The 23,717-nt window shown below is 44.8% G+C and overlaps 1 protein-coding gene across 10 annotated transcripts in view; it reads left to right on the top strand.

Moving 5' to 3' along the window:
* The window catches only part of LARGE1 (LARGE xylosyl- and glucuronyltransferase 1), a 635,729-nt gene that overhangs the window by 492,377 nt on the left and 119,635 nt on the right, over positions 1–23,717 (top strand). The window lies entirely within an intron of this gene.

Below are 23,717 nucleotides of genomic sequence, written 5' to 3'. Positions count from 1 at the left end.
TATGGGACTGCTCCAAGTGAAGGGAATCTCTACGAAGACAATTATCCAAGAGAAATAACCCATCTCAGCAGGCATCGTTCTGCTATGCTTAGTGAGCCAGCATTTATGAAGCACAGACTTCTCACCCATCTCAATGCCAACAGACTCACCTCTAGCGAGGCTCAAGGGAGGCAACAAAAGAAATAGAAACCACGGCCCTTGTCATCAACAAACCCGGGATTAATCTGGAGTGACCGGGCAGATACACTGAGGAAACGTTTGTTTTCTTTTTTAACCCTTTCAGAGTCTCTTTAGTATCTTCCTATTGAATGTTTAATTATTGACAGCGGGAGTTGACCCCCTGCCAATTTTTATATGTCCTCAAGCTGGGTTTTTACATTTTCAGATAGTTGAGAAAAAAAAAAGACAAGTATATTTTGTGGCACGTGAACATCGTACGAAATTCTAATTGCAGTGTCCGTTAATAAAGTTTCATGGGCTCACCGCCACAACATTGTTTCTGTTTTGTCTGTGGCTGTGTGAAAGTTGTCAGGATCAAGATGGAATCACTCACATTAGAAAACCCTGATAAATAGGGGAAGGTTTATTTCTGGCTTCCAAGTTCTTGGGACTGACTATACTGACTGGATGATAAGATTGAGGAAATGTCTGTGTTAAGGGAACTTGCAGTGCATTCCCATTGCAATTGCTCAGCTTTCCAAAGATCCCTGACTCTGATTTTTCATGGTCTTCATTAAATCTAATGAGTTAATGTAACCACAGATTAATAAACAGGGACTATCCATCTTCACAGAGAGCGAGGATGGAATGTACACGTAGTAAGGGGCCAATGTTGTACTAAAGTCACAACTGACTTTTCATTCAGCATTTACCCTGCACCAGGCCCTGTGCTAAGTGCTTCTCGTGCTGTCTGTCACTTAATGCGTACTACATCATTGGTAAGGAACGTTACAGCATTTGTTCAAAATCTCAGTGTTAGTCGGCAGCAGTCAAGATGGGAATGGGTAGCATTCTGTATATAAAGCAGAAGGTTCTTACCCTTGTAGTGCTTTAAGTATGTGGTCTGTTGAAATCTTCACTCCCCACCGGAAAACAAAAGAGGGAAGAAAGAAATTACATGCAGTAATGTTCATTACTCCCCAAAGAAATTCACCAGGATTGTGTGATGAATGACCACAGGGACAGACCTCTGTGAGGAGGTGGCTGAGATCTGAAGAGTGTCCTGAAGCCAGCTGCACTTGACCAGAGAACAAGATTGCAGCAGCCCTGATGTGAGCTCCAGCTCAGCTTGCTGTGGAGCTGACAGGTGGCAGGCTGGAAGGAAGAACTTGAGTTGAGACTCGAGCTAGACTAGAGCTTCCTGGGCCAGGAGACAATACGGAATTTGCATTTTGTTCTGTAAGACAATGGCAAAGATGGCACCTGGCTGAGAATATCCATGAGCTTTTGAACAGCCGCAGTATGAAGTATTACACAATTAATTTCTATGCATCATTCTTTGTTCATTAGTAACTTTACAGAGCCACCTCCTTGCATTTCAATTAGCTGTTTATTAATGTGCTTTACTTTACTTCGTATGCATTCTAAGAGGCGTTTCCCCCCCATCCCTCGTTTCTGGTCCTCTCACCAAATGTTTGTATGACTCCTAGTTCAGTCTGTTCCAACTGTGACTCAGATAACTGGGACGAAACAGACTCTTGGTAGCCTTTATTAGTCATCCTGTATTTCTCAGAGATATACCAGCTTCATCTCACTACCCCTTATGGCTCCTTGTAGCACTCAGGGTAGGATATTCCAGAGGACTCTGGAATGTGGGGCCTGGGAAGGAGAGCTGCTGCAGCATCACTTACCACTTCGCCTTACTCCCCCATTTCCTCCTCCTTTGGAAATTACCACCAACAGTTACACTCAAAATCTTCCTGTGATTATAGTTAAAAAGTTTGTGTTAGAGGACAAGATCTGGAGAAATCATCCTGCCCAGAGTAGGATATCCCCTAATAGAAACCTACCTTTGGGGAAAGGACTGTGCTGTTGCTCTCATTACAAAGATAGTAACAGAGACAGAGGGGTTAGGTGACTTTCCCAGTGTCATACAGCCAGGAAGGGTTCGAGACCACATTCAGATTCAGGTCTGTCTGACTGCTAGACCAAGCTCTTCCTAGCACCTCTGCAGTGGCCCAAAAATAGCAAATGGGCTGAGGAGTTAGCTAGAGAAAACTTACTGATGGCAAAGTTTTTGACATCTCTTGCCATGACTGGAGATGGGTAGTCACTTAACAGAAGGTGGGTTTTGACTGCACGTTTTGGCTAAAGATGGGGGCAGGGGGCTAGGTAGGCCCCCACCCAATCTTCATTCATCCAGGATACACTACCTCCTCTATAGAGTCCCTGGAATCCTTGTTTTTAATCGGTCTATTGATGTGTGTCACAACACTTTTTTTTAAATACTTTAAGTTCTGGGGTACATGTGCAGAGCGTGCAGTTTGTTACATGGTTATACACGTGCCATGGTGGTTTGCTGCATCCATCACCCTGTCACCTACATTAGGTATTTCTTGTAATATTATCCGTCTCCTAGCCCCCCACCCCCCTTCAAGCCCGCAGTGTGTGATGTTCCCCTCCCTGTGTCCCTGTGTTCTCATTGTTCAACCCCCACTTATGAGTGAGGACATGTGGTGTTTGGTTTTCTGTTCCTGTGTTAATTTGCTGAGAATAATGGTTTCCAGCTTCATCCACGTCCCTGCAAAGGACGTGAACTCATTCTTTTTTATGGCTGCATAGTATTCCCTGGTGTATATGTGCCACATTTTCTTTATCCAGTCTATCATTGATGGGCATTTGGATTGGTTTTAAGTCTTTGCTATTGTGAACGGTGCTGCAGTAAACATACGTGTGCATGTGTCTTTATAATAGAATGATTTATAATCCTTTGGGTATATGCCCAGCAATGGGATTGCTGGTCAAATGGTATTTCTAGTTCTAGATCCTTGAGGATTTGCCATACTGTCTTCCACGATGGTTGAACTAATTTACACTCCCAGCAGAATGTAAAGGTGTTCCTATTTCTCCACATCTGCTCCAGCATCTGTTGTCTCCTGATTTTTTACAGATAGTCATTTTGCAGATGTTAACTGAGCCACTGCACGGGACCTCCATCTTACTTCCGAACTCATTCATCCATTCACCAGCTCATTCCTAAACATTCTCTGAGTTCGTTTGTCTGCTATGCCTCTGGTAGGCCCTGGGGTACAGAGATGACATCAGCCGTGTCCTAGAGAGTTAGGATCTAGTGGGGGATTCCTGTAAATGAACGACTGCTTGGCAAGGAGGTCAGTGTTGTGACCAAACTCTGTCTGGGTGGAGAGGAGGTGCAAAGGCGGGTGGCCAGCTCTGCCAGCAGAGTCCAGGAACGCTTCCAAAGAGAAGGCTGGGAAAAAGGAGGAGAAGAGAGAGGATGGAGAAATGAAGAAGAAAAAGCAAATGGAAGTGCCAAAAAAGTAGAAAATTATACTTAGCTGAATTGGAGCTCAGAATTCTGGAATTCTAAAGAATCCATAATTGGTTTTCAAGGGATCCAATATTCACTAACTTAATCACTAACTCCATAGTAGGGGGCATGAGCGACACAACTGCATTGTCCTTTTAAGCATCTGTAGAGAAATGCCAAATGTGGGTGAAGGGGAGAAGCAAAGCAAAGCACACTGCCATGTGCGTACCTACGCAACGGTCTTGCACGCTCTGCTCATGTACCCCAAAACCTAAAATCCAATAAAAAATTAAAAAAAAAAAAAAAAAAAAAAAGCTCATCATCACTGGTCATCAGAGAAATGCAAATCCAAACCAAGAGATAACATCTTATACCAGTTAGAATGGTGATTATTAAAAAGTCAGGAGATGACAGATGCTGGAGAGGATGTGGAGAAATAAGAATACTTTTACACTGTTGGTGGGAGTGTAAATTAGTTCAACCATTGTGGAAGACAGTGTGGTGATTCCTCAAGGATCTAGAACTAGAAATACCATTTGACCTAGCAATTCCATTACTCAGTATATATGCAAAGGGTTATAAATCATTTGATTATAAAGACACATGCATACTTATGTTTATTGGGGCACTGTTCACAATAGCAAAGAGTTGGAACCAACCCAAATACCCATTAATGATAGACTGGATAAAGAAAATGTGGCACATATCTACCATGGAATACTATGCAGCCATAAAAAAAGAATGAGTTCATGTCCTTTACAGGGACATGGATGAAGCTGGAAACCATCATTCTCAGCAAACTGACACAAGAACAGAAAACCAAACACCACACTTTCTCACTCATAAATGGGTGTTGAACAATGAGAACACATGGACACATGTGTTCATCACACATTGGGGCCTGTTGGGAGGTGGGATAGCATTAGGAGAAATACCCAGTGTAAATGACAGAGTGATGGATGCAGCAAACCACCATGGCACATGTATAACTATGTAACAAACCCACATGTTCTGCACATGTACCCCAGAACTTAAAGTACAATAAAAATAAAAATACAAAAAAAAAAAAAAAAAGCATATGTAGAATGAAGGGGATCTTTCTCCCTAGGAAGAAATAAAGAAACAAAGACAAAAATAAAGGCCTCAGAGTTTAGGATGGCCCCAAGCCCTTACAAGCCAAGAACAGGAGGACAGCAAGCTCCTTTATGCTCCTGATTGCCCCTGCCCAATGCAGAGTGCAGAATCCTTCCAACTGGGACCTTCTTTTGTGGCCATGATGACTACGAATTACCCTGGGTAATTGCGCAGGTATAGCTTTCACCATACTTTCCTTCGCCTGCACTGAACAGAAGCAAAATTCCTTGCTCTGGAGAAAGTTCACCCTGCACGCAATAGATCCTGCAAAGGCAGTTCGGCTCCAACCCCCTTCCCCCCTTACTTTGGGGTTATTGAATACTAGAAAAGCGATCAAGGAAAGTACATGTATCACTCTTGCCTGAAAGCTTGAGCCAAGGTAATTTTACACATTCTGTTTAAAGGATTGACACAAGAAAGCTGGCTTTAGTTCTCCCTTCTTACTTCCCAGCACTAAATGTACACCTCGCTAATCCAGTTTGTAGGAAATCCTCCCTCATGAGCAGGACAGCCTGTGGGTTTGCCCAAGTCAGGCTGGCAGAGAGTAGATAGGGTTTGTTTGTGAGAGCACATTCAGACCGCAAGGATTACCATGGCCTTGTGGCTGCTAGAGCCACTTTCTGGTAGATAGGGGGCTTTATGTGCCCCCGGGAATAATGTTAATAGTCCTAGCTAGCATTGACTGAGCACTGGTTATGAATGTGGCATTGCAAATAGATTATTATCTTATTTAATTTTCACAACTGCCTAGGAGGCAGGCACTCCTTGCTGTTTCTCCAGTTTATCAGCTGGCTTAAGGGCCTTTGCACTTGTGGCTAAGTCTGCCTGAGTTCTGCCTCCTTAGGAGCGTGGCATGCTGCCTCACCTCCTGCAGATCGTGTGTTAAATATCACCTTCTCGGAAAAGCCTTCTCTGACCACTCGTTTAAAATGTCACCAACTCTCCCAGCTGAGCTCTCCTTATCTCCCCTCCCTGCTTTATTCTTACCATACAATAGACTATATGTTGAACCTACTTACTTGTTTATCCGTCTGCTGTTAGCATGGAGGCTTCTCAGGGATAAAGATTGCTATTTTCAGGGGGTTCTGGTACATAGGAGACTTGCAGAAGATATTGGCATAATGAAAAACATCATCATCATCGTAACTATTTTGCAGACTAGGAAAGAGAAGTTTACAGAAATGAGCTAGTACGGCCCAGGTAATATAGAAAACAAGTAGCAGATCTAGAATAACCTAGGCCTCGACCTCCAAGTGTTGACAACACTACAGAGCCAGCACCTGGCCAAGTACACAGCCTCCTGTGGAGCTGCGGTTGTGCTGGGAAATAAGGAGACACTACTCCCTACTACTCCCCTTAAAATGATCCCTTGACATTAACGTGAGTCCTTCCGGATGACAGTTACTGATGTTAACAGAAGTGGAAGTTTTTAGCCCCTCTTCTGCGCTAGGACTCTGCTTGTTGAGATCCAGAAGACATAAGTTATGGTCTCATCTCTCTGGAAGCTCACTCCAGTTCAGTGCTAACGCAGGAGCTTATACTTGTATTGAATAGACCTACTGTGTGCTACATACTGTTGTAGGAAGCTATGGGTATGGAGTCAGTAACACACACCACTGCCCTCTGGGAGCTCAGAGCTTGGTGGCACAAAGCATCTACAATAACTGCAGCTCTGAAAGACATAGATGTATATTGCACTATGTAGTGTTTTTTGTTTTTTGGTTTTTTTTGTAGTCATAGTCCTGTAAGTAATGTTTTACATCATCCTGCAGACATCAGTATTAGAAAACGCATGGATTTAGGAACAAGTGAAACTGGATTTGAATCTGGGTTGTCACTTGTTAGTTGGTTATTCAGTCTTTCTGGGATGTTAAAAGGAATAGTTAACACGCGTGCTGAGTGCCTGGGTCCTGGTAAGCTACTGCCGTCACTGTTAGCTCTCAGGATCATGGTCATTATTCTTCTGCCTCTGAGTGGCAGTGAATTCAGTGCCTACACATCAATAGGAAGAACTTAGTTTGGTGAAAAATATACCCCAGGTAGGCCGGGTACAGTGGCTCACGCCTATAATTTCAATACCTTGGGAAGCCAAGGTGGGTAGATCACAAGGTCAGGGGATTGAGACCATCCTGGCCAACGTGGTGAAACCTTGTCTCTGCTAAAAATACAAAAATTAGCTGGGCATGGTGGTGCACACCTCTAGTCCCAGCTACTTGGGAGGCTGAGGCAGGAAAATCGCTTGAACCCAGGAGGCAGAGGTTGCAGTGAGCCGAGATTGCACCACTGCACTCCAGCCTGGTGACAGAGACTGTCTCAAAAAAAAATTTTTTTTAATTATATATATGAGATATAATCTCTCCCAGGTAATAACAGTAGCCCCTTATTTAATTAAGACTAACTTGTGTTAGTCACTGTGCTATGCTGAGTATTTCATTATCTTATTTGATTCTCTCAACAGTCCTATGGGTTATTATTAATATCCATTTTACAGAAGAGGACCCTAAAGTAGAGAGCAGTTGTTAAGTAACCTGCCCAAGGTCAAGGTCCTGCATGATGTGTGGGTAGATGCCGGGACCCTGACCCTTGATCTTTGTGCTCAGCTGCCCGAGGTCATCAAAGGTGTACTGGGGAGGTGACTGTATTCTTGCTGTCATTGTCTAAGCAGTCAGAGAAGCAGCAAAAAATGCCAAATCTGGCATCAAGAGACTTATATTCAAGACCAAATTCTGCCACTGCATAAGCTTCCTGACCTTAGGCTGCTGATCTAACTTTGAAGTCTTGGTTTCCTCATCTATAAAATGAAGAAGTTCACCTAGTGATGCACCCATGTGCCTCTGATTCTGGGATATGGCTCATTCATTCATCACACAGCAGATCTACCAAAGCCAGCACACTGTGTCATCAGAGTTAGAAATACCTCCGCTGAAATACCAGTTCTGTCACTTACCAGCTGTATGACCTCTCTGAGCCTCAGTTTCCTTGTTTGTACAAATAAGCATGAACGTACCAATTTCATGGGGCTGTTCCAAGGACTTACTGAAATAACATTACAGTCAGGATCCCATCAAGAAAGATAGCTACCCTTGGGAGTCAACATATTTTAATGAAGGGACTGCATACAGGGGCGAATGGGCAGGATTGAAGGTGTCAACAAGGCATGCTAGGGCACCCAGGAACCAGCCGAAGCTGAGAGCTGGTACCGGTTCTGGGCTGAGAGACGTTAGTTTGCTAGGGCTGCCATAACAAAATACCACAAACTGGGCGGCTTGAACAACATAGATTCATTTTTTCTTAGTTCTAGAAGTCTGGACCAAGGTGTTGACAGGGGTATTTTGTCACACCCTTCTCTCCTTGTCTTGGGTATAGATGCTGTCCTCTCCCCGCGTCCATGATCTCCCTTCGGTGCTGACCTCTCCCTGCGTCTGTAATCTCCCTTCGGTGCTGACCTCTCCCTGCGTCTGTAATCTCCCTTCGGTGCCGACCTCTCCCTGTGTCTATAATCTCCCTTCGGTGCCGACCTCTCCCTGTGTCTATAATCTCCCTTCGGTGCCGACCTCTCCCTGTGTCTATAATCTCCCTTCGGTGCTGACCTCTCCCCGCATCTGTAATCTCCCTTCCGTGCCGACCTCTCCCCGCATCTGTAACCTCCCTTCGGTGCCGACCTCTCCCTGTGTCTATAATCTCCCTTCGGTGCCGACCTCTCCCTGTGTCTATAATCTCCCTTCGGTGCCGACCTCTCCCTGTGTCTATAATCTCCCTTAGGTGCTGACCTCTCCCCGCATCTGTAACCTCCCTTCGGTGCTGACCTCTCCCTGTGTCTATAATCTCCCTTCGGTGCTGACCTCTCCCCGCATCTGTAACCTCCCTTCGGTGCTGACCTCTCCCTGTGTCTATAATCTCCCTTCGGTGCTGACCTCTCCCCGCATCTGTAACCTCCCTTCGGTGCTGACCTCTCCCTGTGTCTATAATCTCCCTTCGGTGCCGACCTCTCCCTGTGTCTATAATCTCCCTTCGGTGCCGACCTCTCCCTGTGTCTATAATCTCCCTTCGGTGCTGACCTCTCCCCGCATCTGTAACCTCCCTTCGGTGCCGACCTCTCCCTGCGTCTATAATCTCCCTTCCGTGCCGACCTCTCCCTGTGTCTATAATCTCCCTTCGGTGCTGACCTCTCCCCGCATCTGTAACCTCCCTTCGGTGCCGACCTCTCCCTGTGTCTATAATCTCCCTTCGGTGCTGACCTCTCCCCGCATCTGTAATCTCCCTTCGGTGCTGACCTCTCCCCGCATCTGTAATCTCCCTTCGGTGCTGACCTCTCCCCGCATCTGTAATCTCCCTTCGGTGCTGACCTCTCCCCGCATCTGTAATCTCCCTTCGGTGCTGACCTCTCCCCGCATCTGTAATCTCCCTTCGGTGCCGACCTCTCCCCGCATCTGTAATCTCCCTTCCGTGCCGACCTCTCCCCGCATCTGTAATCTCCCTTCCGTGCCGACCTCTCCCCGCATCTGTAATCTCCCTTCGGTGCTGACCTCTCCCCGCATCTGTAATCTCCCTTCCGTGCCGACCTCTCCCCGCATCTGTAATCTCCCTTCCGTGCCGACCTCTCCCCGCATCTGTAATCTCCCTTCGGTGCTGACCTCTCCCTGTATCTGTAACCTCCCTTCGGTGCTGACCTCTCCCTGTATCTGTAATCTCCCTTCGGTGCTGACCTCTCCCTGTGTCTATAATCTCCCTTCGGTGCTGACCTCTCCCCGCATCTGTAATCTCCCTTCCGTGCTGACCTCTCCCCGCGTCTGTAATCTCCCTTCAGTGGATGTCTGCATCCTAACTGCTTCTTCATATAAGAATCCCAGTCCAATTGGATTAGCCCAGGACAGCACTGCAGAGTCTCTTGGGGGAGAACGAAGCCCCGAAGGCTGTCTAACAGCTACTAAAAAAATGACTACAACTCTAAACAAGAAGTCCGACCTGCTGACTGGCTGGTTGGCATGGAGATTTTTATTTTTTTTACAAATAATGGGCCTTCCTCTCCCTATCAATCTGGCTAGATGCTTCACTGCATGAGATGATGTCTCATTTGCCTCCCAAGAAGGACGAGACAGCTTGGATGGCCAAGCTTTTCTGACCAGTTGAATTGGGCACTGGTCACCTGTATGACCTCATTTTCACTTAATTACCTTTTAAAGACTCTTTTCAAACCCAGTCCCATCCTGAGGTGCTGGAGATTAGAGCTTCCACAGATGAATTTGGGGGAGGACACAGTCAACTCATAACGAGACATAAAGGTACGCAATAATAGTGCCAGAGCCACTGAAGGCTTGAACCATGGAGATGGCAGCCAAGCAGAGGCTGAAGTGGAGGGCACAGCCGTGGCTGGTAACATCGCCCACACTCGAGAATGTGTGAGGGAGAAATGCACTCTCTCTCCTCCCACTCTGCAAGCTGCTGCCAGAGCTTCCGATCAGGAATCAGCCACCAGCTAGGCCAGGTGATCCGCTGTGTAGGAATGAGTCTTACGGGGCACAGAGAAGGGCAGAGAATGGGCCTGGGAGTGGAAAAACTGCGAATATGTGTCTGGCACAGAAGGGGCATTCAGGAAGTGTTCATCCTTCCCACCTCATAAATGAGGAGTGAAAAGTAGAGAAAACAGCTGTGACCTCTGCACACCTCCCTGAATGTGTTTTCAGCATCTGCTTTTTTTTTTTTCTGAGCATGTGAGTGAGTGAGGAATGAAGGCATGCTCAGTTGTGCCCTTCCGTGCAGGCTCACTTTGCTTAAGCTAGAAGTTGCAGAAAGCTTCTTGCCCTTTTGAACTGTTTAAGAGCTCCACATTCCAGCAGGTGCCAGCATACGTTCAACTGGTCAGAGCTGCCCAGTCATCCAAGTTGTCTCTCCCTTCTGGGGAGGCAAATGAGACATCATCTTGTGCAGTGAAGCATCTAGCTGGACGGATAGAGAGAGACAGGCTCATTATTTGTTTAAACAGAAATGGCTGGGCGCAATGGCTCATGCCTGTAATCCCATCACTTTGGGAGGCTGAGGCTGGCAGATCATGAGGTCAGGAGTTGGAGACCAGCCTGGCCAACATAGTGAAATCCCATCTCTACTAAAAACACAAAAATTAGCCAGGTATGATGGCGTGGACCTGTAATCCCAGGCTGAGGCAAGAGAATTCCTTGAACCTGGGAGGCAGAGGTTGCAGTGAGCTGAGATCACGCCATTGTACTCCAGCCTGGGTGACAGAGTGAGATTATGTCTCAAAAAAAATAATAATAAAATAAAATACTCATACCGTCCCACAAACTGGCCAGCAGATCTGACTTCTGTTCAGAGTTGTAGCCGTTTTTCAGTAGCTGGTATATAGCCTTTCGGGTGTCAGACCCTCCCATCCCTCCCCTAGGTGTCCATGTAGTGCTGTTCTGTGTTTCTGCATCTACCCCAGCTTTTCCAATTATTGCACTGTGCTCTGTTTTATTCAGTAGAAATTTTAAGACCAATATCTTGGTATCTCTATATTGTACCTGCTGTACAGCTACAGAAAATACTTCCTCCTTCCTGAAACAGGCAAGAGCGTTTTTAATAACTACTTTAACTGTGGTCACCTGGACACAGTGAGAAGGTCTTCATTCAGTAAATGTTATCTCCTGCTTTCTGATGGACTGGCTGTGAAAGCCTGTTTTGTCTCAGAGCAGGACCTGTAAGGGACTCGACATCTTTGTGGATTTCTGAGCAGGAGAAGAGACAGCCACAGACCAGTGAGCATGATTTCTGCCTTGGGTTTTCCTTATCATTTGTTTCTAAAAATGTGCAAAATTACTTGCCTTCTGTGGTTTAGTGATTACCTTAAAATCTGTCCAAATCTGGAAAATGACAATATTACTTTCCTGGAACTACTATAAGAAAGTACCACAAACAGTGGCTTAAAAAAGCAGAAGTTTCTGGTTCTAGATCCTTGCGGAATCGCCACACTCCCTTCCATAATGGTTGACCCAGCAATCCCATTGTATATACCCAAAGCGTTATAAATCATTCTAATATAAAGATTCTAATACCTGCCACTTGCACAGGTATGTTTGTTGCAGCACTGTTTGCAGTAGTAAAAACTTGGAACCAATGCAAATGCTCATCAATGACAGACTTGATAAGAAAATGTGGCACATATATACCGTGGAATACTGTGCAGCCATAAAAAGGAATACGTTTTTATCCTTTGCGGGAACATGGATGAAGCTGGAAGCCATCATTCTCAGCTACTAACACAGGAACAGAAAACCAAGCACTGCATGTTCTCACTCACAAGTGGGAGTTGAACAGTGAGAACACATGGACAGGGAGGGAACAGCACACACCAGGGCTTGTCGGGTGGGGGTGGGGGAGGGAGAGCATTAGGACAATTACCTAATTCATGCGGGGCTTAAAACCTAGATGATATGTTGCTAGGTGCAGCAGACCTCCATGGCACATGTATACCTAGGTTACAAACCTGCACATTCTACACCTGTATCCTAGAACTCAAAGGAAAATAAAATTTAATGTAATTTTTAAAAAAGCAGAAGTTTATTCTTCCACAGTCCTGGAAGCTGGAAGTCCATGTCAAGGTGTTAACCAAACCGTGTTCTTGCTGAAGACTCCAGAGGAAGATTCTTCTGATTCTTCCTTGCCGCTTCCAGCTCTGGAGGCACCAGGCATTCCTTAGGACATAACTTCACCCTCGGCCTCTGTCGGCCCTCTTCCCTTTGTCTATCTCTCTCTCTTCTTCTTGTAAGGACACCAGCCGTTGGGTTGGAGTCTAATCCACTAGGACCTCATGTTGGCTTGATTATAACTGCAAAGACTGTAGTTCAAAAAAAAAAGAGTCACATGCACATGTATTGGAGGTCAGGACTTGAACACACCTTTTGGAAGGGACATAATTCAACCCATAAGAACACTTTTCCTCAACTTTTTATTTGGAAAGCACTCTGTTTAAAAGGAACTAGTAGTGGAATCTCCTCAGATCTGCAGGGTTGACCAGGAATTACCCTCTAGTTTGGTGCCTGAGTCTAAACAGACTAAGGGCAAGCTGAGATGAGCTTAACCAGATTGATTAGAGAGAAGCAGAGAGTTGGAGGAGTCAGAAATAGCTCCAGAGGAAAGGTAGGGGGGGGTCTCAGGGACTCAGATCCTCGACCTTTTTTGTTTTTACTTTGTATTAGTTGTTTTGCTTTGACCAGCCACTTAGCCTTTCTGAGCCTCAGTTTCCTCAAGCCAATGAGGATGAATCAGGGGCATGGACTTGATAACCTTCTTTGAGTTTTTTTTTTTTTTTTTTCTAGCTTAGTATTGATTTCAGAAAAGACAAGCAAGGTAGGCAGCAGGCATTACCCACCCACGAATGCCCAGCCAGCCTAGAGAAGGGGGTCTCGTTTGGTATGTAACTAGACACACAAAGCCACAAATTCACTCATCTCCAGTCAGCTTTGGGACCCACATTCCTTTGCTTTAAAAGTGGGTAGGGGCCAGGTGGGGGTGGCTCACGTCTGTAATCCCAGCACTTTGGGAGGCCAAGGTGGGCAGATTACAAGGTCAGGAGATCGTGACTATCCTGGCCAGCATGGGGAAACCCTGTCTCTACTAAAATACAAAAAATTAGCTGGGCATGGTGGTGGGCACCTGTAGTCCCAGCACTCAGGAGGCTGAGGAAGGGGAATTGCTTGAACCTGGGAGGCATAGGTTGCAGTGAGTGAGCCGAGATTGTACCACAGCACCCAAGCCTGGGTAATAAAGTGAGACTCTGTCTCAAAAATAAAATAAAAGTGGGTAGAAACATATATTAAGAACTTGTTCAAATCGGTGAGAAAAAAGGCAGACAATCCAATAGAAAAATGAGCAAAAGTAGAGGCAGTTCCCAAGAGGACAAAATGGGCAATTAACATAAAAAAGAGGATAAGCCTCATTAGTCATTTAAAAATGCAAATTAAAATCCATATTGCTATACTTTTATACAAAGTGTAGACCTACCTACCAGAAGGCCGAAAATGCAAAAACTGAGGCAATGCCAGTTTTTAGTGGGACTAGAGAGTAATTGGCATGCTTAAGAATCACTGCAATATCTACTTAACCTGAACACATGCACACTCAGTGACCTGGAAATTCCACTTGGAGGTATGTACCCAACAGAAATGCATACCCATGACGTCAAAAGACATGTTGAAGAACGTTTATAACAGCCCAGCTCTCCATCAGTGACATAATGGGTGAAGTAAGATATATTCATGCCATAGGCTATTATATAGCATTAAGATGAGCAGACTACAGCTGCATGCACAGGATGGACGGATTTCACAAGCGTAATATTGAGCCAGGAGAGCAGTCACACAAAGGGTATGTACTGTATGATTCAAAGCATATAAAGCTCAGAAATGGTTAAAAAGGAGAGATGATGGCAAGAGAGCAGGTGTGTTTTTGACTGTAAGGGGGATTCTGATCTAGCGACGTTTTGTTCCTTGGTCTGGGTTCTAGTTATTCTGTTTCTGAAAATTCATCAACCTATGCAGTTATGATCTAGGCACTTTTCTGAATGTACACTACACTCTAATGAAAAGTTTGCTTATTAAAGCAAGAAACAAAAGTACTCTGCAAGCCTTAGTTGAAAGTATTTGCCAGCTACCAAACCCTTTGCGTTCTTAGTTCTGTCACAAACTCAACCGAATGGTTTCTGTCCAGTGAGATAAAGAGGAAGGCTGAAGTGGTGTTGTCTAAAAGGATCACTTCCTGCAACATGAGATCCAGCCACACCCTCCTTTGGGAGCCCACCCTGTCTGCCTAGAACATACCACTATTTGAGCACCCATAACACCTCTGAGCTTTCTCAAGCAGGACCACTGTGTTCTTTGTCTCTGTGTACCTTGTGCCTGGCATGTACAAGTTGCTAAAATATATATTTATTGAATGAATGAGTGAGTTGATGGCCACCTCCACGCCATTCACACTTGAGGAAAACCCATCCAGTTCAGCAAAGGTTGGAAATGGAAGGATTTCCATTTTTCTCTCTCTTCCCTCCTCCCTCTCCTTTGCCCCCTCCCTCCTTTCCTCTCTCCCTTTCTCCCTCCCCCCTACCTCGAAGATCTTTCAGGAAGAAATAATTCAAAGCAAAAAGTAGATTGCAGAACCTTTTTCATTTATATGATCAAAAGTGAGTCCCAGGGAAAATCAGCAGGGGATTTTAAATTAAGTGATTTTTAATAAACTTACTTTCTGTTGGGTCATGAATCAGAAGAGAACTCGAGTGCTTCAGAGCGGAAGGGAGGAAGGCTGTGATTGTGAGGGTGATTTTCATCAGCATTTCTGGGATGAGAGTCTGTGGGTTCCCCAGAGCTTCCTGCTGAGCCACTGCTTTGTGCCCACTTAGGGTTTCTCTGGTTCAAACCAGCAAAGCCTCAAAAACCACTGAAGGACTAAGGAGCAAATCTTCATTTTCATGTAGTGGCTCTTGCTTTACAGGTGGAGAGCTGAGGAAGCGCAGACAGAAGCCAGTGAGGACTCAAGCTGAAGGGAGAAGCGATATCCTATTCCATTCCTTAGGGAAAGGGGGCAAATCAGTCTACAACGTTGGAAGCCGTAACCACCTTTGAGATTGATTCACTGTGCATATTGATATATCAAACCCTGTTTAACTTTAACCCTAATAAGTCATCTCCTATACTTACTAGCATCCTACAGAATGATACACTGTGAGGAGCACCAAGTTTAGGAATAAAAGGTTTACCCTGAAACTTGCTCTGAACCTCATTCAAAGGAGGTATGCAGGCACTTTGGGCCCTACTTTCTCCTCCTGAGCCAAGGAAGCATGTGGTCTGAATTGACCCACCCAATTCTAGCTACATTCTTTAGCTTGGCTAAAGAATGATAGCAGGCCAGGGAGGGAATAGCGGCAGCACCTTCTCTTAAACAGTTAAGTTTTCATAATGCAAGCTTAAGGCAATTCCCCTTTGCTGAAAAAGTTTTAAAGAGTTCTTGCCGGCCAGATGAAGTGGCTCATGCCTGTGATCCCAGCACTTTGGGAGGCTGAGGTGGGCAGATCACCTTAAGTCAGGAGTTCGAGACCAGCCTGGCCAACATGGTAGAACCCCATCTCTACTAAAAATACAAAAATTAGCCGGGTGTGGTAGCACACCGCTGTAATCCCAGCTACTTGGGAGGCTGAGGCAGGAGAATTGCTTGAGCCCGGACGACAGAGGTTGCAGTCAGCCGAGATCGTGCCGTTGTATTCTAGCTTGGCTAGCAGAGCCACACTGTCTAAAAAAAAAAAAAAAAAAGGATTTCCTACAAGAAGTAGTCCTGTACATTCTGTGAAATTACCTGCAGATTTTCAGATGCAGAAAGAAGGGAATCTTCCTAACACACAGGAGGGCAAGTTGACATCAGTTAGCTCTGACATAGTGTCCTGACTTGAATGTTTCTTGGCTCCATCCAGTTACCCACTATCACTAATCTTGAATCAGGCCCTACCCGAGGCCTGCAGCTTCCTTTTCACACCATACTGTCCTCAGGGAAACCCTAGTTTTCCTGGCCTTTTGTAATAATTGGGACCCGGTTTTTACAGAAGCAATCTGGTTATGGCCTGTGGTCTTCTCAGAGTGCTTCAAACATTAACTTGCTGCTCCTCCAGGAGATCCTCTTTTGTTTTGGCTTTAGGCTCCTGATTCAGCAAGGCCTCACCATATTTAGTTATTAGCATGTACATAGACACGCACACACACCTTCAGGAGGCAACATGGTATGGTCCAGACCACAAATCAAAGACTGAAATTTATTTTGCCACACATTAGCCAAATGGGAGCTTTAGTTTCTTTATCTGTAAAATGGAGATAATTCCATCTACCATAAATCCCATCTAAGTTTGTCATGAGAATTAGAAGTCATCTAAGTTCAGTGTTTTCTCTCTAGTAACAGCAGTTGCTTGATAGATGGTGGATATCATGATCCTTGTCACCCTTTTTAGCTGGTTCTCTTTTTTTCTGCAATTACACTAGAAAAAATAATACCTAGCTCATTAAAAAAAAAAAAAAAGCATTATTCTCACTTTGCTCTCTGCACAGATACCTGCTTTTCTTTCCCTGCCATCTTGACTACTGAGCTATGGCTACATACTCCATTTGGGAAAAAGGAAACGCTGCCCTCTGATCCACAGATGAAAAGCCGTACCACTTGACCAGATGTTCACAAGAGAATCCTTTGATTTTTAATTTATTCATTCATTTATTTATTTAGCGTTGATCTCTGTGCACCCAGCACAACAGCTGTAGGTAAAGCCATACCGGTCACATGTATCCCAGACAGCTCCCTTGGCAGTCCTTGTCAAATTTAAGGCATGTTGCCTCTGTGCAGAGCACTCAGGGGCAAAGGGCTTGCTCCAAGCTCCCAGACTCGGACGACAAGGATGGGAATGGGAGGATCAGGCAGCAGCGAATGCCAGGCAGAGGCCAATGCCAGGCTTTTTGGCACGTCTTCCTCCTTACAGCAGAAAGGAGTGTCAAAAGTCTGATTTGGGGCACGCATTCCAAAGCCATATCTGTGTTGTTTCAGCTTGAAAGGCTCCAGTTCAAATCGAGCCATTTTCATAATGTCAAGCAGTATCTCACTTAAAAATCCTGTTTCTGCTTTGCACGAATGCACATGATTTATATTCCGGTGGGAGTTATGCAAGTTCAGTGAGAGATAATTAGGTGCCTTAATTAGTAAACGTATAGTTTCTGTAACTGTCATTTATTAAGCCTTTTTGTACCACTTCATATTTTGGAAGCCCTTTACAGCCATTAATTAGGATATCTCCAGAGCCCCATAGGAGCAAGGTCGATACTAGAGTTGTTTCTCCTGGAGATGCTTTCTCAAGTCTTTTACGAGCTGGATGCAAACTTCTAACCTTTGAAGAAATAGGCAGATAGTCTTATAAGCTCATATCAATATGGTGATTATATTTCACATCCTAAACAGACTTCTTAACTGCTTAAGAATATCATTTATGCACATAATTTCCCATACAGTGGATTTTCTTTTCTTTATGATTATTTGTTTCCTTCCTTTGGATGTATCTCTTAGCTGCCAGTTGGAATAACCTCGAGGTCTCCGAAGCGTGTAGGCTGTGACACCATAAGCCAACTATTTTCAGAAGACTAAGAAGGCTCTGGGCCTGGAAATATTTCAAAATATTGCAGATATTTCAAGTTGCCCAGTGCATTCCACACTGACAGGGATTTTGAAGATTATTAGAATAATCAGTGGATTAAAGGGAGAAATTATTTACTAAGTGCTGGCATTAATCATCTATTAGTAACTCTTACTGCAGTACTGATGGGTGATATTCTTCCAGTGTACCAGATGCTTTAAAGGTTATTGTCGATGTCATCATTGTCATCGTCGTTTTTGAGATGGAGTCTCGCTCTGTTGCCCAGGCTGGAATGCAATGGCGCGATCTTGGCTCACCGCAACCTCTGCCTCCCAGGTTCAAGCAATTCTCCTGCCTCAGCCTCCTAAATGGCTGGGATTACAGGTGCCCACCACCATGTCCTGCTCATTTTTGTGTATTTGGTAGGGATGGGGTTTTGCCATGTTGGCCAGGCTGGTATGCTTGACCTCAGGACATCCACCCGCCTCGGTCTCCCAAAATATTGGGATTACAGGTATGAGACACCACGCCTGACCCCCATTTTTTTTGTTCCTCAGAATCACCTTGGAGTTAATGTGGGATTGTCACTATATTACAAATAAGGATCTGAACCTTAGAAACACATGACTTTTTCAAGAATCGTATTATCAGGACTCAGAGCCAGGAGTATGTTTTCCAAGTCCACTGCAGGTTTTTCTTTATATGCGATTTAACTTCCCCTTCTGGGGTAGCTACAAAATAAAAAAAGGCTGTGTGCCCAGAATTCATTCTGCTCTATCACTCCAAGAATGTGAGGATATTTGTTTTAGGAATAACCTGTGGTTAATTACAGATTTATGAGCAAAGGCAGATGTCTTCACCCATGCTAGACAATGTTATGCAGCCTTTCTAAAATTTACTTTCTTGGGAGAAGAGGGGTAAATGGGTCATTATCTTTCGAGGTCTACAGTTCAACTGTGGGGGAAAATAGTTGGTACTTGCTAGATATTCAGCAGTCCATTCCTTTGAAATCAGTGTCCTAAAGAGAGAAGCCTGTCTGGTTTGACCTTTGTTCTCCTATCTCTCACTTCTGTACCCTTTTTATCTTTAAGTGTCAGTGCAGACATGATTTATTTCAAGATGCCCTTCCCTAATGCTTCTCTCAGGACACAGTCAGTTTCCCTGTACCCCAGCTCCCATAGTTCTCCTCCACCTGCCACTTAACACAGTGCTTTGCGTTTCTGTGATTACCTGTCTCCTGTCGCTATCAGGCCTTGCTCCCTGAGAACAAGGACTGTGTTATTAAAACTTCCAAGTCTCCAGTTAACCAATGAATAGAACGAAAGCAGATGCTCAGATAAAAACAATTTGATATGAATTATAGAAGAAATAACTTCTGAATGCAGGACCTATGATTAAAAGTAGACAGTGTCAGCTGGATGTGGTGGCTTATATGTTCCCAGAACATTTTGGGAGGCCAAGGTGGGTGGATCACTTGAGTTCAGGAGTTCGAGACCAGCCTGGCTAACATGGTGAAACCCTGTCTCTATTAAAAATACAAAAAACATTAGCCAGGCATGGTGGTGGGCACGGTGATGGGCACCTGTGGTCCCATTGGGAGACTGAGGCACAAGAATCGCTTAAACCTGGGAGGCAGAGGTTGTAAATGAGCTGAGATTGTGCCACTACTGTACTCCAGCCTGGGCAACAGAGTAAGACTCTGTCTCACAAAAACCAACAAGAGTGATCCATTGCCTGCTCTTGTGTTCAGGTTCCTGTCCTGGCATTCGCCTAAGCCGGCTAATGAAACCATATGTCCATAGTACATTCATAGTCCAATCTTGTCATACGTCTCCTGCCTCCACACCTTTGTCCATGCTGTTTCCTCAGACACCCTTCCCAACTGCCTGACCAGTCCTAGCCCGGGCCACCTAGGCGTCCCTCCTGTGAGCTCTCTTCATAAGCAACACATGTTCTCAGTGTTTGTAGCCATCACATTGAATCCTAATGGTGTCCGGGTCTTATGTGTGTTTCCACAAAAGGGCCTGGCAAAGATTGAAAGCTACACCTCCAGCAAATATATGCTGAATTAATGTGTTGAATAAAGCCCATGAGATGTGTCAGGAGTGGTGACTGACACCTGTAATCCCGGCATTTTGGGAAGCCAAGGTGGGTGGATCACCTGAGGTCAGGAGTTTGAGACGAGCCTGGCCAACATAGAGACGTTTTTTGTCTCTACTAAAAGTACGAAAAATTAGCCGGGTGTGGCGGCGGGTGCCTGTAATCCCAGCTACTTGAGAGGCTGAGGCAGGAGAATCGCTTGAACCTGGGTGGCAGAGATTGGAGTGAATTGTGCCATTGCACTCCAGCCTGGACAACAGGCTGAAAAAAAATATTTTTTTAATTTTAAAACACCCGTGAGTCCAGGTGCGGTGGCTTAAGCCTGTAATCCCAGCACTTTGGGAGGCCGAGGCAGGTGGATCACGAACCAGGTCAAGAGATCGAGACTATCCTGGTCAACATGGTGAAACCCCGTCTCTACTAAAAATACAAAAAATTAGCTGGGCATGGTGGCATGTGCCTGTAATCCCAGCCACTCAGGAGGCTGAGGCAGGAGAATTGCCTGAACCCAGGAGGCGGAGGTTGTGGTGAGCCGAGATCGCACCACTGCACTCCAGCCTGGGTAACAAGAGCGAAACTCCGTCTCAAAAGAAAGAAAAAAAAAAACCACCCATGAGATTGGTAAAAATAGGGAAGCAAATTAAGTAGAACTCTGTTTCCATGAGTTCACACATAGTAGCTACTCAATAAATAATTGTTGGATGAATGAATAAAAGAAATGTAAAAGGCATTTTAAATTTAGAATCTGTGGACTCAGTAACGGCCAATTGGAAGAGAAAAGGAAGATGGGGTAGTTGATATTTCAAGACAAGGAGCCCCTTCAACGCGGCAATCCCTGTCCAGCTTTGGAAGCTGTACCCTAGCTAAGCTCTCGGACATGAATCAAGATTAGGATATTTACCACGGCATTGTTTATGACACGGAAACATAATAACCAACCGAAATATCCTTCAGGAGGGGAATGCAAAAGTCACTTGTGTTATATGTGTGAAATGTGAGTAAACAAGATAGGAAACACTAATGTGATTGAATCTTAAAGACAGAACAGCGGGTGACATAGGAAATGTGCAATCCAAAACACACTAAAAATACCATGTATTGTTACTAAACGCATAGAGGATCCTAACGTAAAAACATGCATAGAAATCAAACACAGACCTCACACAATACTGTCTCCCTTTGAGGAAGTGAGAAGGTAGAATGAGATGAACTTCAGATTTATCTGGAATGCTTTAAGTTTTTAATAGGAAATGTGGCAGTGCATTCGCATCTATTGTATCTAGGTGGTGGGTATTCATTGTATTAGTTTCTGTGCTTTTTTTGTTGTTTTGAAATACTTCATAATTTTAAAAATTAAAGTCACACGAAAGAAAAGACTGGCAAACTGGGAGAATGGTCCTGCATTTCTGCATTTACTCATCTGTTTTAGACATCCCCACTTTTTTTTGAGACGGAGTTTCGCTCTTGTTGCCCGGGCTGGAGTGCAATGGCACGATCTCAGCTCACCACAACCTCCGCCTCCTGGGTTCAGGCAATTCTCCTGCCTCAGCCTCCCGAGTAGCTGGAACTACAGGCATGTGCCACCATGCCCAGCTAATTTTTGTATTTTTAGTAGAGACGGGGTTTCACCTTGTTGACCAGGAGGGTCTCGATCTCTTGACCTCGTGATCCACCCGCCTCGGCCTCCCAAAGTGCTGGGATTATAAGTGTCAGCCACCGCTCCCAGCCACATCCCCACTTTTCAAGCAGCCTGGCAAATCACATCTGCCAACTTAGCACTCACCAAGCCTTCACACCATTTAAAAACATTAGTTCTCAGCTTGGTCTCCAGAGGCTGACAGATTTATCCTGTTTATTATGTTTCTGTCATTACAAACAATGCTGTGGTAAATATCCTAATCTTGATTCATGTCCGAGAGCTTAGCTAGGGTACAGCTTCCAAAGCTGGACAGGGATTGCCGCGTTGAAGGGGCTCCTTGTCTTGAAATATCAACTACCCCATCTTCCTTTTCTCTTCCAATTGGCTGTTACTGAGTCCACAGATTCTAAATTTAAAATGCCTTTTACATTTCTTTTATTCATTCATCCAACAATTATTTATTGAGTAGCTACTATGTGTGAACTCATGGAAACAGAGTTCTACTTACTTTGCTTCCCTACTTTCACCAATCTCACTGGCGTTTTAAATTTTTTGTTGAGACAGAGTCTCACACTGTTGCCCAGGCTGGAGTGCAGTGGCACATTTCACTCCAATCTGCCTCCCAGGTTCAAGCGATCCTCCTGCTGGGATTACAGGTGTGAGCCACCACGCCCAGCTTCTTGGCTGCAATCTATTTTCTTAAATCAGTCACCAGTGACTTACATCACTATATTCTCTTGTTTTGTAACTTTGTCAATGTTTCTTTTCTTTCTACGCCACCCCCAACCCTGATTGTTTATCTGAGTAAAACAATCAGACAATACATTTATGGTGAACAATTTCCAGTGTCCTTCCTCCCCAACTTGTTTCGTTCAGTGACATCACATTGCTGGCTTGAAATTAGCAGTGATGGGAGTGTTTACACCTTGGCAACTGGCACATGCTACAGATCCGGTTGTTTTGATGGTGATGGTTGACCCAGCCTACCACAAGAGCACATGACAGTTTTCTGAGTTGTATAGGGCAAGTAGCATTGTCCTCATTTAAGACGCATGGAAACTGAAAGTCAACAGAAGAGAAGCATTGACCTGAATCCCGTGGCACCAAAGTGACATTGCGGGGGCTCTGCTCTATGTGGTTGAGTGGAACGAGCGCTGGCTTTGGAATTAGGCATCTGGCGTAGCTTCTTTTGAACTGTGAATTGACAAGTGTCTGATTCAGCCTCTCAATTTCCTCACCCATAAAATAAGGATAACAAAATCTGTGTTGTAGAGATTTCGGGAAGCATGAGGGGAAATGATAATAGGATGTGGAAAAAACCTGACAAAGCCCAAAGGAACTGTGCACCAGATCTGATTTGCCCTTCAGACTTACAAGTTCAGATCTCTGTGTGTTACCCCATTCTTCCCATAACCATATATATACTTCTTTTTTTCAGCTCTACCTGACCAAACACCTTTCACTAAATGGTGAATATGCCTTTTTTCTGAATATGTGCCACTGGAATAAGTAAAAAGCCTTAGAGTTGATATTTATATGTGGTTTGGGGAAATCAGTTTCTTTCCTAGAGTCTTAGAAATGCGGGTACCTGGTTTCAACTAAGTTCATTGTTCATCTGCCTTTAGTTTCCCCCACTGGCCATTCTGCCGAGCTAAGCATCCTGAAGAGGATTGATTTGGAGGGCCCATGGTGCTACAATTCCACCCACCAAATCGACTGCGGTGGCCTGCAGGGAAATTCCCATGGCTTTTTTTTGTTCTGTGCTCTGGGCTTTTTCTGCATGCTCTAACTGACCTGATGGTAGATAGTTGGTTCTTAACCATTCAGCAAAGCCTAAATGTACACACCTGTAATCCCAGGACTTTGACAGGCCAAAGCAGGCAGATCACGATGTCAGGAGTTCCAGACCGGCCTGACCAACATGATGAAACCCCTTCTCTACTAAAAATACAAAAGTTAGCCAGGCGTGGTGACATGCACCTGTAATCCCAGCTACTCAGTAGGCTGTTAGGAGAATCACTTGAACCCAGGAGGTGGAGGTTGCAGTGAGCCAAGGTTGTGCCACTCTACCCCAACCTGGGTGACAGAGTGAGACTCCGTCTCAAAAAAATATCTATACACACGCACACGTGCACACACACAACATAAATTGACCATGTTAACCATGTTTACATGTACAGTTGAGTGGCATGAAGTCCATTTACACTGTTTTG

The sequence above is a fragment of the Callithrix jacchus genome, chromosome 1, assembly GCF_049354715.1.
Source record: "Callithrix jacchus isolate 240 chromosome 1, calJac240_pri, whole genome shotgun sequence".
Taxonomy (NCBI): domain Eukaryota; kingdom Metazoa; phylum Chordata; class Mammalia; order Primates; family Cebidae; genus Callithrix; species Callithrix jacchus.
Note: the sequence above shows the minus strand (reverse complement) of the source record. Positions and strands in the feature narration are given on the sequence as shown.